The sequence below is a fragment of the Lathyrus oleraceus genome, chromosome 3 (genome assembly GCF_024323335.1).
Source record: "Lathyrus oleraceus cultivar Zhongwan6 chromosome 3, CAAS_Psat_ZW6_1.0, whole genome shotgun sequence".
Classification (NCBI taxonomy): domain Eukaryota; kingdom Viridiplantae; phylum Streptophyta; class Magnoliopsida; order Fabales; family Fabaceae; genus Lathyrus; species Lathyrus oleraceus.
Genome location: NC_066581.1, coordinates 465019160 through 465033844, shown reverse-complemented (window position 1 = coordinate 465033844; position 14685 = coordinate 465019160). Strand labels below are relative to the sequence as shown.

Sequence of the window (14685 nt, the reverse complement as noted above, 5' to 3'; positions counted from 1 at the left end):
CACTTTTTATGCATTCATCATTTAGATAAGCATAGCATATTGCATATCTAATTGTGTAGCATTTCCATAATTATGGAGTATTACGCTGAAACAAATCATGCATAAGCATTACAAGCATAAGCTAGTCTCAAGCCGTGGTTACTGTTTGAGGATTGGTTTCGCCAGATGGTGAAGATGTTACTCTGAGGAGTTTATCATCATGATGTCAGATCAATAATATTCCCCAGTAGTGCGATATTGGAGGAGGAGTTTCTGTCGGGCGGAGATGGAAATAATAATAAAAATCAAGAGAAGTTTTGGGGTTTCAAGAAAAGCAAAAAGAGAATAATCCCCAACTGAGCGAAAATTGTTCGTTCACAATGGATTAAGTAAGGATAGCATGCTCAAGGCTTGTTATCCCCAGCATGGGTCATTGGCACGCGTGCCGCCTCATTTATCACTTTTCCTTATTTCTGCCATTGCTGACAGGCAAGAAGTTTCCGATTTTCAGATCGAAGAAGTTTCCGACGTTCAGGTCGAAGCACTTGTGGCACTCAGGCCAGTTTCCGATTTTCAGATCGAAGAAGTTTCCGACGATCAGGTCGAAGCACTTGTGGCACTCAGGCCAGTTTCCGATTTTCAGATCGAAGAAGTTTCCGACGATCAGGTCGAAGCACTTGTGGCACTCAAGCCAATTTCCGATTTTTAGATCGAAGAAGTTTCTGACGTTCAGGTCGAAGCACTTGTGGCACTCAGGCCAATTTCCGATTTTCAGATCGAAGAAGTTTCCGACGATCAGGTCGAAGCACTTGTGGCACTCAGGCCAGTTTCCAATTTTCAGATCGAAGAAGTTTCCGACGTTCAGGTCGACGCACTTATGGTACTCAGACCAGTTTTCGATTTTCAGATCGAAGAAGTTTCCGACGATCAGGTCGAAGCACTTGTGGCACTCATGCCAGTTTCCGATTTTCAGATCGAAGAAGTTCCCGACGATCAGGTCGAAGTACTTGTGGCATTCAGGCCAGTTTCCGGTATTCAGACCGATGTGGCACTCAGGCCAGTTTTCCGGTATTCAGACCAAAGTGGTATTCAGACCGAAGTGGCATTCAGGCCAGTTTTTCGGGCATTCAGGCCAATCTCTCGGTGTTCAGACCGACATTAATACTCTCATATTCCGATGCTCAGTATTCAGACTGATGAGGTGGCATTCAGACCATGGTTCCTGTGTTACCATTTATTTTGGTATCCAGGTTAATATTTCTTTTCGGTACTCAGGCCGAATTTCTCCGTACTAGACGGATTCTTCTTTTGAGATTGCTTCTTTGCCGATTCTGGAGGGCACTGTTAATTATTTCCCAGCGGAGTGCAAATTGTTCGTCTGTTCTTGGTATTCAATCACTCTTCACCCTGATCATCTGAAAGCCGAGGCTATTCATATCGACAGGTTCACAGTGGATTGAATAGGGGCAGCTGTACCGCCTCAAAATTTGCCCTCCTCTTCTTGGGAGTAGTTTAGCATATTACATATTATTTTGTAGGACATTAGGCATTTGCATAATTGCATATCATGTGGATAAGCAAGTCATCCTCCTAAGTCTTTCTCAGAAGATAGGGAGATTAAGAGATTCAAGCCTGAGGGTCTCATGGATTGATCACCAACCATCTGAGGGTTTGTGCTTCAATTAGGATTTTCTTGGTTCTTCAAGGAGGTTGAGCATTATCTTGGTTGCAAGGATACATCATCATCATCATCATGGTTATGTCCTTATTAAGGGGTTCATTATTCATGCTCAGTTTCTTTGGGATTAGGGTTTTGACCTCTGGTCAATCCTAATCAGTGCCATTCTACCAGTCAGGATTTCTCAAGGAGATGGGGTTTATTTCTTGGATGGAGATCATATGGTCATTATCTTGGGCTTATTTGAGTTAGGGTTTCATTTTGGAGCCAATTCCTCAAGTGATAGAGGCTCAAGCTGATCAGAGCACTTCTAAGTCATCTGTCAACCAAAAAAGTCAACAGAAAGTCAATTATGGGTTTTGAACTGGGAAATTGATTTGTTTCATCCCATTCATGTTCCAACAATGTTTATTCATCATGTCAAATACATATCTTGAGGAATTTGAGGCCAGATCAAAAGTTTCCAAAAATGGAAAGTGACCTGTAATTGAAAGTTTCCAAAAATGGAAAGTTTTTGGTCCAAATTCAACTTGATCTTACATAATCAAATAAGCTTCAAATGAGTTTTTGTCCAACATGAAAGTTGAATATCTTTCTCTCCCATTTCCAAAAAGTCCAAGATCATGAGTTTGTGATGAATGGTTGAGGAGATATGATCAAATCATTGCCAAGTGTGCTTGAAACTTCAAAAGGGCATAACTTTTGACTCATAACTCCAAATTGAGTGCATCTTTTTGCATTTTGCTTGTCATGACATGTATTTTCCAAATCATCCATCACATTGCATGAAAATTCATCATATAATCATTTGCACATTCATGACCTTTTTGGAAGGAAAATGATAAATTCAAAATTGGTGCATTGTATGGATAAAATGACATTGCCATTGTGTGCATGAGGTGTTTTTAAGTGAATTTGAGCTCTCATTGGTTACTGTTCACGTATGCATGCTCCATACACCTCCAATTTTCCAAATTTGCTCACACACCTTATTTTCACTTAATCACAATTAACCAATGCTAATTAACATTTTCAGTAGGATTAACACATCATATAAATACATAATCCTAACAGAATTTGGAAGAATTCACCATTTCTAGATCTAAAATCTTCTTCCCTCCAAATTATTCTCTCAATCCAAATTCAAATTTCTTCCACATAAACTTGCTATTTTCTTGCATATTCTTGTTCTGTGACATTGATTTGGTGTGGATCAAGCTCTTAATTGCAGCATTTGGCCAAGATTCGTGTGGTGCAAGCTCAAGAACACAAGTATGGAAGTTCAGATTTGAGCAAGATCTAAGCCACTACAAGCTCCAATTTCTTCATAAAGCTTCATAACAGTGATAGGGGAGTGGATTTGAAGCTTGCCAGGCCTTGAAATTGCTGAATCCAGAAGTTGATCTTCAAGAGGTAGGTTTTTTGAACCTCTTAATTCTCAAATCTTTTGCCATGATCTTGTAGTTCTTATCATGCTGATTAATCTGATGGAAATTTCGTGTGAAATGGTGGCCTATTGACTGAGATATGCTTGATTGAAGTTTTATGCATCAAACTGTTTTGATTCGATTTGCAATGTATGTGATGAATTAGCATGAATTGATACTGGATTCTTGTTGTACGTTGCATAAGCTTTCAAATGATATAATTATTTTGGAATTTTGGAATTTTTTTTTGGACGAACACTGTTCATCCGCCGTCTTCATGAAGAAGACGACGGTTTCCACCGTGCGTGTACAGTATGCGCCGCCCTCTGGTTTTATGTTAGGGCTTGGTCCAGTCACGTCCACGTGGGCGTCCAGTGGCAGAGCGATAGGCTCTCATGCGTTTGACCGAGTCCACATGTACTTGGACTGCTGCGTTGGCACGCCAACGCATTAATGGAACGACTGCATTTTGGCCAAAACGCGCTCCTCACTTCGATTCCAGCATGAGACATTTTTTCAAATTACTCATCATTTCACCATTTCCCTCCATTTTAACATATATTTTCTTTATTAATTCATAATATTTTCATCCAACTTCCAAAAATCATAACTAATTGAAAATAGTTCCAAATTGAATGCAATTTTTTGCCAAATGTTCATTGAGATGTCTAGTATTTTATCATGTGATTTTCCTGATTTTATCATTTATGGATTTTGACTGGTGAATTGTTATTTGATCATGATGCAAAATGTGACGTGCTTCATTCATTCTATTGTAAAATGCTCATACATTGGCCAATTGACTTGAAATTTGGTACACTGATTCCCAACATGTTGATGGATTTTGAGGCTTGGTTGTGTATTTTTCTCATTTTTCATTTCTGTTTTAGGCACATGAATGTGTGGTGTGACAATGTGTGTCACACAATTTGATGTCATACTTGTGCATTTTCATTTCTAGGTCAAATGAGCTCCTCTGTTTATGATTTTTGGCATGGTGATTGTGTTTGATATGTTGTGTGTACATAAATATTTCCAGAATTGTTTGAGTCATTTCTGATTTAATATGGAATTTTGATTCTTCATGTCCAAGTATGATCACCTTGTGTACCTTTTGCCTTATCTTGTGCAATTGATGACTTTGCTTGATGATTTTGACTTGGTCCTTTTTAGGACATGTTCTTGCTTGATTGTAGATGCTTCTTGTTGAATATCAAGTTCTGTTTTGACTTTTTGATTCACCTTTGACCCTAGGCTTTGCCCTAGGGGTTTGTACTCACATTTGAGCTGTGAATTTCAGGTTCAAGCATTCATCTCCATGATTGATGTTACCTCATCATTTGAGCTTGGCTATTTGTTATGTTTGCTAACCTTTGGTTCTTTTGTAGGTCCTTTGGTGAATCACTTGAGTGTTTGCCTCTTATGGCTTACATGTTGTACATATTGGGATTGTCTGTCTGTTGTTATCTGTTAACTGTTGGTTGTTTGTCTGAATACTATACTGATGGTTTAGCTTTTCTTACAGGTACTTTAGCCGCTTTAACTCATTATTTGAGTTGCTTTGCTTTGCTTGTGGTTGGCATACCACTTAGGTAATCTCTTGAACTCCATGTAGTCTGGAAGACCTGTCATGTTATTTTGGCAGGCATCTGTCTGAAGTCCTCCTTAAGAGGCAATGTTTGTGCTTGTTTATCTTTGTGCCTTGTACATGTAAAGACCTCCTAAGTGAAGAGGCATTGGCAGATAGAAGGGATGTGCAATCCATCCCCTGCTATTCAGTTGAGTCTTTCATCTTGCTCGCACTACGTGCTGATGCATTTTGAATAAACACCCAAAATCTTGTATATAGAGTCAGTCATTGTGGAATAGAGTTCCTCATTCTGAACTCCCACGTTTTCATTGATTGAAGCTCACCCAAGCCCGGGTTAAGAGCTATGAGGTCTTAACCTCATTACCTTTTCATCTGCTTCACCCTAACTCTCAATTTTAGGGTTAAGAGCTCAAAATACCCATAACAGAACCGGCTTGTTTGTCGAGGTTGATTTGACCCCTTGACTAAAGCCCAACCTTATATGAGCCACTTGTTTGCATATAGTGTGTGTGCTTGCTCTCCTGTGCTTGTGTTTGCTTACTTGATATTAGGCTAGCTTGCTTCCTGTGCGAGTTAGGTTATGTTAGAAACCTCAACCTAGGACTATTGTGGATTGCATGACAACTTTTAGGCTCGAGTCAGTCTCCCTATTAGTTTGTTTTTTCCCGGTCTCTGGTTAGGAGAAAGTTTCTCCCCTGTTAAGGGGAACTACGTTGCCCTGATCCTCATACCAGATGAGGTACATAGGCAGGAGATCGTGCGAGATCTCTCCGGGCACCCTTTTTTTTCTTTTTGTGTGTGTTTGCTTGACAATTATTAGGCTCGAGTTCCAGACTCCATATTAGCTTGTCTGTTGGATAACCTCTTGTGTGTGGGTGTGGAGTCTGATGTAAGTCCAGCGATTGGCATTCGGTTTCCCGTTTGGGTGATTGTTTGTGTGGAGTCTGACGTAAGTCCAGCGATTGGCAGTCGGTTTCCTGTTTGCGTTTATGTGCTTGGAGTCTGATGTAAGTCCAACGATTGGCATTCGGTTTCCTTGTTTGTGTTTGTTGTTTGGAGTCGGACGTAAGACCAGCCATTGGCAGTCTGTTTCCATTTGCGTGTTTGCTTTGACGTCTCAGCGTCTTGGTGTGGTGTTTGTTTCGGCATGCGTTAGCCGAGCTATGAGTGCTCTGATTCTTTCTCTGGTTAGAGAAGATACGTAGGCATAGGATGCGATATCCTAGCGAGCCCGTTTCCCATTTCCCCGAACTACGTCGACTCTGATGTTTGTGTCTGACAAACTACGTAGGCCCAGGATGCGATATCCTGCCGAGTCCTCTTCCTCCATCTGTGTTTGATTCCAGTGTGTGTGCATTCTTTGAGCAGTTACTCAGCAACCTTATTCTATTCTTCTGAGCGTGGATCCCGTCGAGTATGACGGACGTGAGGGGTGCTAATACCTTCCCCTTGCGTAACCGACTCCCGATCCTTGTAATCTCCGGTCGTAAGACCATTTCCTTTCCAGGTTTACTTCGAGCGTTTCCTTTCCCTCCTTTGGGATAAATAACGCACGGTGGCGGCTCTGTTTGTTTGCTTTTTCCCGCCGGTTGTTTTTCGCGTTGCGACAGCATTCCCTTCCATTTTCACAAGTTCTAAAAGTTCTCAAAGCACAAACATCTCATTTTCATTCCATCCTTCCATCTTCAAGGGGCAGTGGACCTTGCATCCACTAGGTAAGCTCTAATCCATTCTCTTCCATGGCCTTGTTCATTTCATTTCATGCTTGTTCATTACTCTCATTTCATGCTCACTATGCTAGCTACTGTTTTTTTTCCATGCCATACCATGCTTGTTTCATGTTATTTTCCTATGTTAACAATATGCCATGACTTGTTTGTGAAGCCCTCAACATGAGGCATTGCTTTTAGCTTTGAGTTGGTAATGTTGTTTTCTATTCAAATCCATGTGCATGAGCCTACCTTGTTGTTCACTTTTCACCATGTTTAAGTCATTATTTTTAATGAAACAAAGTACCATTGTGTTCTACTCACTTCATACTAGAACTTTGGTTTTTACTTCATCTCATTTAGAGCACTGTAGCGAGAGCATTTTGTTGGTGAAGATGAGCAAGATTTCCTGCATTTTCTCGTGCTCATTGTGCATGGCCTAGGGTTTTTCATGTTGCATGAAAGAAATGACCCGCGGCTTCATGTATACCGCTCGATCCCGTGCCTGGCTTTAATCCCGTCCATCCACGTTTTTTATCATCTTGTGGCCTTTAATGAAAACGTGCCCAATCGATGCACATGTTCACATAGTATATTAAAATGAACATTTTATTTGGCTGTCACACTGGGATTTGTTTTGTTGGACTGGGCTCAACTCCATTTGCTATCCGCCCCCCAAACCCATCAGGCCCATTACCATTTCATTTTATTTTCTTTCTTTATTTCTTATTTTTATTTTCTGCTTTGTTTTTAATTCTTAAAAAATATTTTCTTATTTCATAAAAATCCAATTTTTTTTTTTATATTCCTTAATGTTTTATTTAATTTATTTTAATTTTAATTTTCATATTTATTTAATGTTAATATTTTATTTTAATTATTTGTTTCAAATAGTCCATTTTAACACACATATTTTTATTAATTTTATTTTCATAGCCTAAATTTATTTTTAGGTTTTGATTTTTGGGATGAGGGTTGACCAATGTCTCATGGTCAACCTGACATTTTCTTGGAATTTTATTTCCCATTTTCAATTTATTTTGGATTTATCTTTGACCTAGTTTGTTTGGTTGACTTTTCATTTGACTTCTGTTTTATTTCAATTAATTCAATAACCAATTTTCATTATTTTTGAAATCTTTTTGGGGGATGATGATGTCCTGACCCCACCTTAGTTATTTTAATTTTTCATAATTTATTTGATTAATTTACTATTTATTTGACATTTTTTTAAGTTGACTTGACTTTTCAGTTGACTTTTCTATGATTGATGTTTGACATAGGGATTGCTTAAGGCAATTGAAGAGATCTTTTGATCCTCCCTTGTTCATCTCATATGCCACATATTAGAGGCCTCTCATATTGATTTTATTTGATCCTTGCATCATTTCCCGATTAAATTATTCAGTGATCCTTTGTGTGCATAGTTTCACCTGTCTGATGCATCTGATATTTTTTTATACTTGTTTCTTTCATCCATGTTTCTATTGTTTGATTGTTTAACATGTTTATACTTCTCATGCATTGTCTAATGCTCATTCATTTCATTCTTTGATTATTTGATTTGATCATATACCTGTTTATATCTTGTCTGATTAATAACTATTGCCTACTTGTATGTTGTATGAGGCACATATTACTATTGTTTGATTGCCATGAACAATCCCCATTCATAACAAATGTACCCCTCTCCCATGAAGTGTATAATGTTTATTCTTTCATTCTTTATTCATCTGTTAATACAAGAATAAAACGAACACCCGATAACTATTTAAAACAAGATCAAAACCTCGATCCAACATCGAGTAATCATTTTCAAAACTTAACAGAACCAACACGTATTCATCCATCCTTTTGTAAGTCGATTGCTCTATGCATCGCCATTTCTCTTGTAAGTCGATTGCTTCAGGCATCGCCATCTACCACCTGTAAGTCAATTGCTTCATGCATCGCCATCTACCCTTATCCATCTACCCTTGCTCCATTCGTCGATTCTTGTTCCGTTTAGGTAGCACCCATTAGGTAGAACCCTTTTGTATGATAACATAGGTAGAACTCCCTCATTCTTTTGTATGATAACATATGTAGAATTCCCTTATTCTTTTGTATGATAACATAGGTAGAATTCCCTCATTCTTTGTATGATAACATAGGTAGAATTCCCTCATTCTTTGCATGCTAACATTAGGTAGATATTCCCATTTGTAAATCCTAACACATAGGTTCACATTGCATGACAACTCTAGGGCAGAGCTTCCCCATTCTTTTAGACCTTCCGTGCGTCTCCGATCTTGTGGCATGTCAGTCCGTCCTATTGCAAAGAGGTAACTGCCTAAGACTCGATTCAGCGAGCTGCGAAGCCTGCTGCTAGGACGTGAACACATTGCCCACTCTCCTTTGACACAACTGGTGTCCTCCTTTTGTAAGTCCATGTTCAGATGGCAACCCCTATCTAGTCGAACTACGACAACTCTGATTCTCATTCCCGATGAGATACGTAGGCACGAGATGCGATGTCTTGCCGAGTTTCTTTTTCTTTCTTGACTGACAACTAACAACTAATCCTTGTTTGCTTTCGCCCTTGCTGCAATCCTTTTCTCTCGCCCTCGTTGTGATCGAGACCTTCCCTTTCTCTTGCCCTAGTTGCAATCGAGACCCTTGTTCCCCTAGTTAGCCGAACTATGTTTTGCTCTGATTCTTATTCCAGATGAGATACGTAGGCATAAGACGCGACGTCTTACCGAGCACACTTCTCCTTCACCCATAGGTAGCCGAGCTACGAAGACTCTGATTCTCATGTTCATATGAGATACGTATGCAGTGGATGCGACATCCGTGCGAGTCATTTTCTTTTGACCCCTTTTAGTAAATAGTACATTAGATAAACACACACCCTTTAGACAAGAACAATAAGAGTGGATCCCGTAGAGTACTACGGATGCATAGGGATGCTAATACCTTCCCTTCGCATAATCGACTCCCGAACCCAAGATTTGGTTGCGAGACCTTGTCTTTTCCTTTCCTTTCTCCAGCTTTACTTCGAGCGTTTCCTTTCTCTCCTTTGGGATAAATAACGCACGGTGGCGACTCTTCTGTCATTTTTCTCTTTTTTCGTCGGTTGTTTCGTTTCGCATTTTTTTAGGTTGCGACATCTGGCGACTCTGCTGGGGAAACGGTTTCCCTAAGCGAGTCCCTCCTAGATTTTGTAGGTTCTTTGTTTGTTGGGTGTTTATTTCTTTTGTACAGTTATTTATTTACTTGCTTTACCTTATTGCATTCATGTACATATGTTTGATGTATCTGTGGGTTCTGTGGGTTGTTTGTTTGTTGGGATGGGATGTTCTATGAGAGATAAGCCCACTACCCAGGCTTGAGCGTACACACAGGGTTTAGAGTGGATAGTCATGAGGCTTACATGGCATGTTGCTATGTTAAGTCGTTCATGAAGACCCACATCCAGACGAGGTTTCTTTTGGATATATTCTGTCCTATGGGTGTTCCATAATGACAAATGTTCCTCTAGAGATCGTCGACTCTGGTGACCATTTCCCGAGAACTCAGTCGAGGCCTCTCCTCCAAGACGCGTTTATGTTAGCTCTGGTGGGCGCATTCTCGCCGCTCAATCCGTGGACCCCGAGACTGGGAACTTGCTATAGGATGTTCTGTTGAGGGGAGTCAGTGGAGGTCTTTTATCCCGTAATAATGCCAAACCTTCAGTGGTAAACGTATTATTCGACTGAAGGGCTGAAGCTGACAAACTTCTATTCTTAGAGCCTACCAATGAGGGGCAGGCTAAATTCAGGAAACCTTAACCTCCAACCAACCCGGTTTTCTGGAGCAGAGCTTTGATCTCGTATTATTTTCCTCAGTGGGTTTCTCTTCAGACAGTGCAACCCGACGGTTGTTCAAGCAGATACAGCAATCCTGATTTCCATGTCACTGCATTGCATCACATCATTTTGCATTCATATCATTTAATACATGTTTATCCATTCCTAGGGGTTTATATCTTCCTCTTGATTCCGGTCGGGGTTTTCTGGTTCTCCCAAGATGGATATTGGCAGAAAGAGACATGTCGCCTACAAGTTTCCTGTGGTTTGTTTGGATCCTATTAAACAACTGATGAAGCTACTGGATCATGATTCTCTAGAAAAATTCTGGAAGGACTACGGTTTGATTCTAAGTTTCGTCACGGTTCTCTCCAAAGATCAACACGATGCTCTCTTTACACTGCTGCAGTTCTATGACCCTCCATTGAGGTGTTTCACATTCCCAGATTATATTTTGGTCCCTACTTTGGAGGAGGTTTCCGGTTTTCTCAGAGTTCCTATCAAGCCGCAGTTGCTATTCTACAGTTATAAGTTTCTTCCCGATCTCAGCATGGTTGCTTCAGCCACAGATTTGGGGAAATCAGTCTTGAAGTCTAATATGTGTTAGAAGGGAGGAGTCAGTGGTTTTCATTTGAGTTTCTTGGTGGGAGAAGCCAAGAAGAAGCTTGAGGATGGTTATCAGAGAGGTTTCAATGCTGTGTTGGCTCTTTGTGTGTATGGGATTGTCCTGTTCCCTAATGTTGCCAAATTTGTGGACGTAGACGCTATACACCTCTTCGTGTTGGGAAATCCAGTGCCAACCTTGTTGGGATATTTCTTGCATTCAGTGCATCATAGGAATGAGAATAGAAAAGGAGGAGTGGTGAACTATTGTGCACCCTTATTTTATAAGTGGTTCAATTCTCACCTACCCAAGTCAGGAGCGTTCGTTGATCTCAAGGACTCGTTGAGTTGGTCGAAGAGACTAATGAGGATAAGAGCTAAAGATATTTCTTGGTGGTCAGACTAGAACTTGCTTCGGGCGGATATTGTTCACAGTTGTGGGAACTTCCCGAATGTACCGTTGGTAGGAAGAAGAGGAGGTGTCAACTATAATCCTTCTCTAGCAGTCAGACAATTCAGATATGCTTTAAGGACTCCGCCTTTGGAAAAGGATGTGGAAGAATCTCTGTTTTTCCATTCTTCATCTGATTTGACTGTATCCCGCAAGGCAGCTGAGGCCTGGCTCAAGGTAATCAAGAGAGGAAGGAATGTTCTTGGAAAGGGAGATTGCAGGACCTATCCTCAGTACGAAGATTGGCTTCAAGGAAGAGTTGAGGAGTTTGGTATGCCATTTCCTATTGAAGAACCTTTGTATCCACCTACTCCTGAGCAGTCAACAATGGTGAGTCGAGATGAGTATGACAAATTGAAGAATGCCATGGAGGAACTTCAAACTGAAAACTCGGAGTTGGGTGCGAAATTGCAAGACTGTATGCACTTGTACCATGAGGCAGAATATCAGAAGGGGGAAGCTATCAGTTTGCAAGAGGAAGCAGAGAAGAAATTGGTTGTGGAGGTGAACTTCTTCAGGAAGATAGACAAAGCCTTGGGGTCATCCAAATCTGAGTTGAGACGAGTCAAGCAGCAGTTAACAGATGCTCATGGTAAGTTAGCTGGGTGGCAAGAACAGTGGGATGCATTTTCAGCTTCTCGGAAGGCGAAAGAGGAGGAGATGGTAGCCGAATTGGCTGGTCAGATGGTGAAATTGAAGACTTTGCTGAAAGAGAAGAACAATGAGCTTCTATGCGCCCGTTCAACCAATGGTTACATCACAAATCAACTCAACGAGGCTCAGGAGCAGATTGAAGAACTCAAGGTGCTGGCGGGTTTGAAGAAATCTAGACTGGAAGAGGTATTCGGAGAGGATGATGGGAATTACTACATGGAGCACATCAACGAATTGGATGGGATTATTCACAAGAGGAATTTGCTCATCCGGCGTTTGACAGAATCTCCAGATCATCCCGACACGGTGGCATTGATGGCTGAAGTGAGGAGCAATCCTTATGGGTTGTATACAGAAGGCTGACTCCTGAGTTTTGTTCCTCTCTTGTTGTGTTGTTGCTTTGTAGTGATGATCCACAGACCTGTTGTGGAGATCCTTGATAACACTGAAATTTACCGTATTTTCGACTTTGATTTCACATGCATTCTAGTTGTTTTATTATCATTTTGTTGTGTTATTGCTATGTTTTTCTTTGTTTTCAGGTTTTTACTTTAATCGGAGCCCCGATCGAGAAAAGGAGCGAAAAGAGCCAAAAACCCTAAAAATCAGCATTTTGTACTTATGGCCTACCCCATGGCTGGCGCCATAGACCCTGCCATGACGTGTCCAAGCTCAACTTCCCTCAACGTCCACGTTCCCCACTACTTCCACTAAGGCGCCTCATTTTATGCTTGTGGCGGGCGCCATGGCTTTGTGGCGGGCGCCACAAGAGGAAAGTTTTTCCCTTCCATTTTCAAGTTGAAGGGCATCCAAGTCATTTCCATCTTTTTATTTGCTTATAAATAGAAACTCGAATTCACTTTTACAATTATCCAAACTTAGAGCAGAGGCAAACTCATAGCAACTTTGTTTCACTTAGGCATATATTCAGTTTTATAAAGTGGTAATCGCTTCGTATTGGAGTGTTACCACAATTGTGTAATCGAGTCTGTGATAGAGTCTGTAATCGAGTTTGGAGCACTTTGGAAGGAAGTTAATCCTGCCGCCATTTTCGTTTCTGCTTTGCAATTTATTCAACCCTCCGATTGGAGCAGGTTTTTATTACTTGTCTTTATCTTATTTATTTTCCCGCACTCGCTTTAAATTATTTATTTCCTCGCACTCGCTTTAAATTATTTATTTCCTCGCACTCGCTTTAAATTATTTATTTTCCGCACTCGCACTACTTTTATTTATTTCTCACACTCGCACTACTTTTATTTACTTTCCGCACTCGCACTACTTTTATTTATTTTAATGCACTTTTACTTTACCATGTCTAGCTAAGTTTATAAGGTTAGAATGTAAGGATCATAATTGAACCAGTAATCCATACAATTGTTTGTAGAAACACTTAAGGGCTATTTTAACTTTCAACTTAAGTTTTCCCGCACTTCAATTCCGTTGGGTAAGATCGAAAGCCGTCCAACGTCTATTTAAACTTAATTATTTTTAACTATTTCAAAAACAGCAAAAGCGCTTTGTTTAGTTCATTAGGAGATTTTAACATTAAGAAGAAAAGAGATTTTAAAACTATTTTCGGACGCGTTTATAAGTTTAGAGTCTGGTTCGTAAGAACCTCTTTTGGTTAAGAAATCCAGGTTATAATACTTTTCAACTTAGTCAAGATACTATATTTCTTAAAAATAGGTTTACTACTCTAACGCAATGCACGCCTTTTTATAAGTGACAATAAGAGGGTTTGATTAGGGAGTACAACTCGTTTCTGAATACGCGAAAGCGACAGTTCCTATTAAATTAGTTCTTTTCAAAGTAAAAAACATTGCTCATAAGTAGTTCTATTAGCAAGTATTTGGATTATTAACTGATTACGTGAATTACATTCGACCTTGTCTTTATTAATTAAACTTTATTCAACACTGTACTTTCCATTGCACACTCTATAAAAACCTATTTTGATTGCCTTTGATAAACACCATAACGACAGATAACGATAGATTGACACTTGGTCTCTGTGGATTCGACAATCTTTTATATTACTCTGACGCTTTCGTATACTTGCGAAACACCGCATCAAGTTTTTGGCGCCGTTGCCGGGGACCAATTTCGTCAAATTTCATTTCCCTATTGTTATATCGTTTAGACTTAGGCTATTTCCCGCCGGTCAATGCGAAGAACTCGCAGCACCGGAAGTTTAAGCTTAGTATACCCTCTAGCGGAACCTGAACGTTACGCTCGCGCACGTTTATTCTTTCATAGAATTAAGAGAGCTATGGCCGAAGATCAGAACCAAAGACCTCTTAAGGATTTTGCTCAACCATCAAATGAAGAACCTAGTTCTAGTATAGTAAACCCAACCATCCCAGCTAATAATTTTGAACTTAAACCATCCCTGTTGCAACTAGTCCAACAGAGACAATTCGCAGGTCTCGCTACTGAGAACCCAAACCAACATTTAAAAATATTTCTTCAATTAGCAGACACTTTTAAAACAAATGGAGCTTCTCCTGAGGCAATACGTTTAAGATTATTTCCTTTTTCCCTCAGAGATAAAGCCCTATCATGGTTAGATTCCCTTCCACCCAATTCCATTACGACTTGGGATAACCTTAGAAGAGTATTTCTTGCTAGATATTTTCCCCCGAGTAAGACCGCCGTTCTTCGAAACCATATAACTAGATTTACCCAAAACCAAGGAGAATCGTTGTTCGAAGCTTGGGAGAGATATAAAGAGTTGTTACGAGCATGCCCACATCATGGTTT

The 14685-nt window shown here is 40.1% G+C and overlaps 1 non-coding gene across 1 annotated transcript; it reads right to left on the bottom strand.

The window, feature by feature from the left end:
• Positions 1-14578: 14578 nt before the first annotated feature.
• On the bottom strand, positions 14579-14685 carry LOC127133247 (small nucleolar RNA R71). The gene has a single exon (XR_007807235.1). It is a non-coding gene; the product is annotated as a small nucleolar RNA R71 (small nucleolar RNA).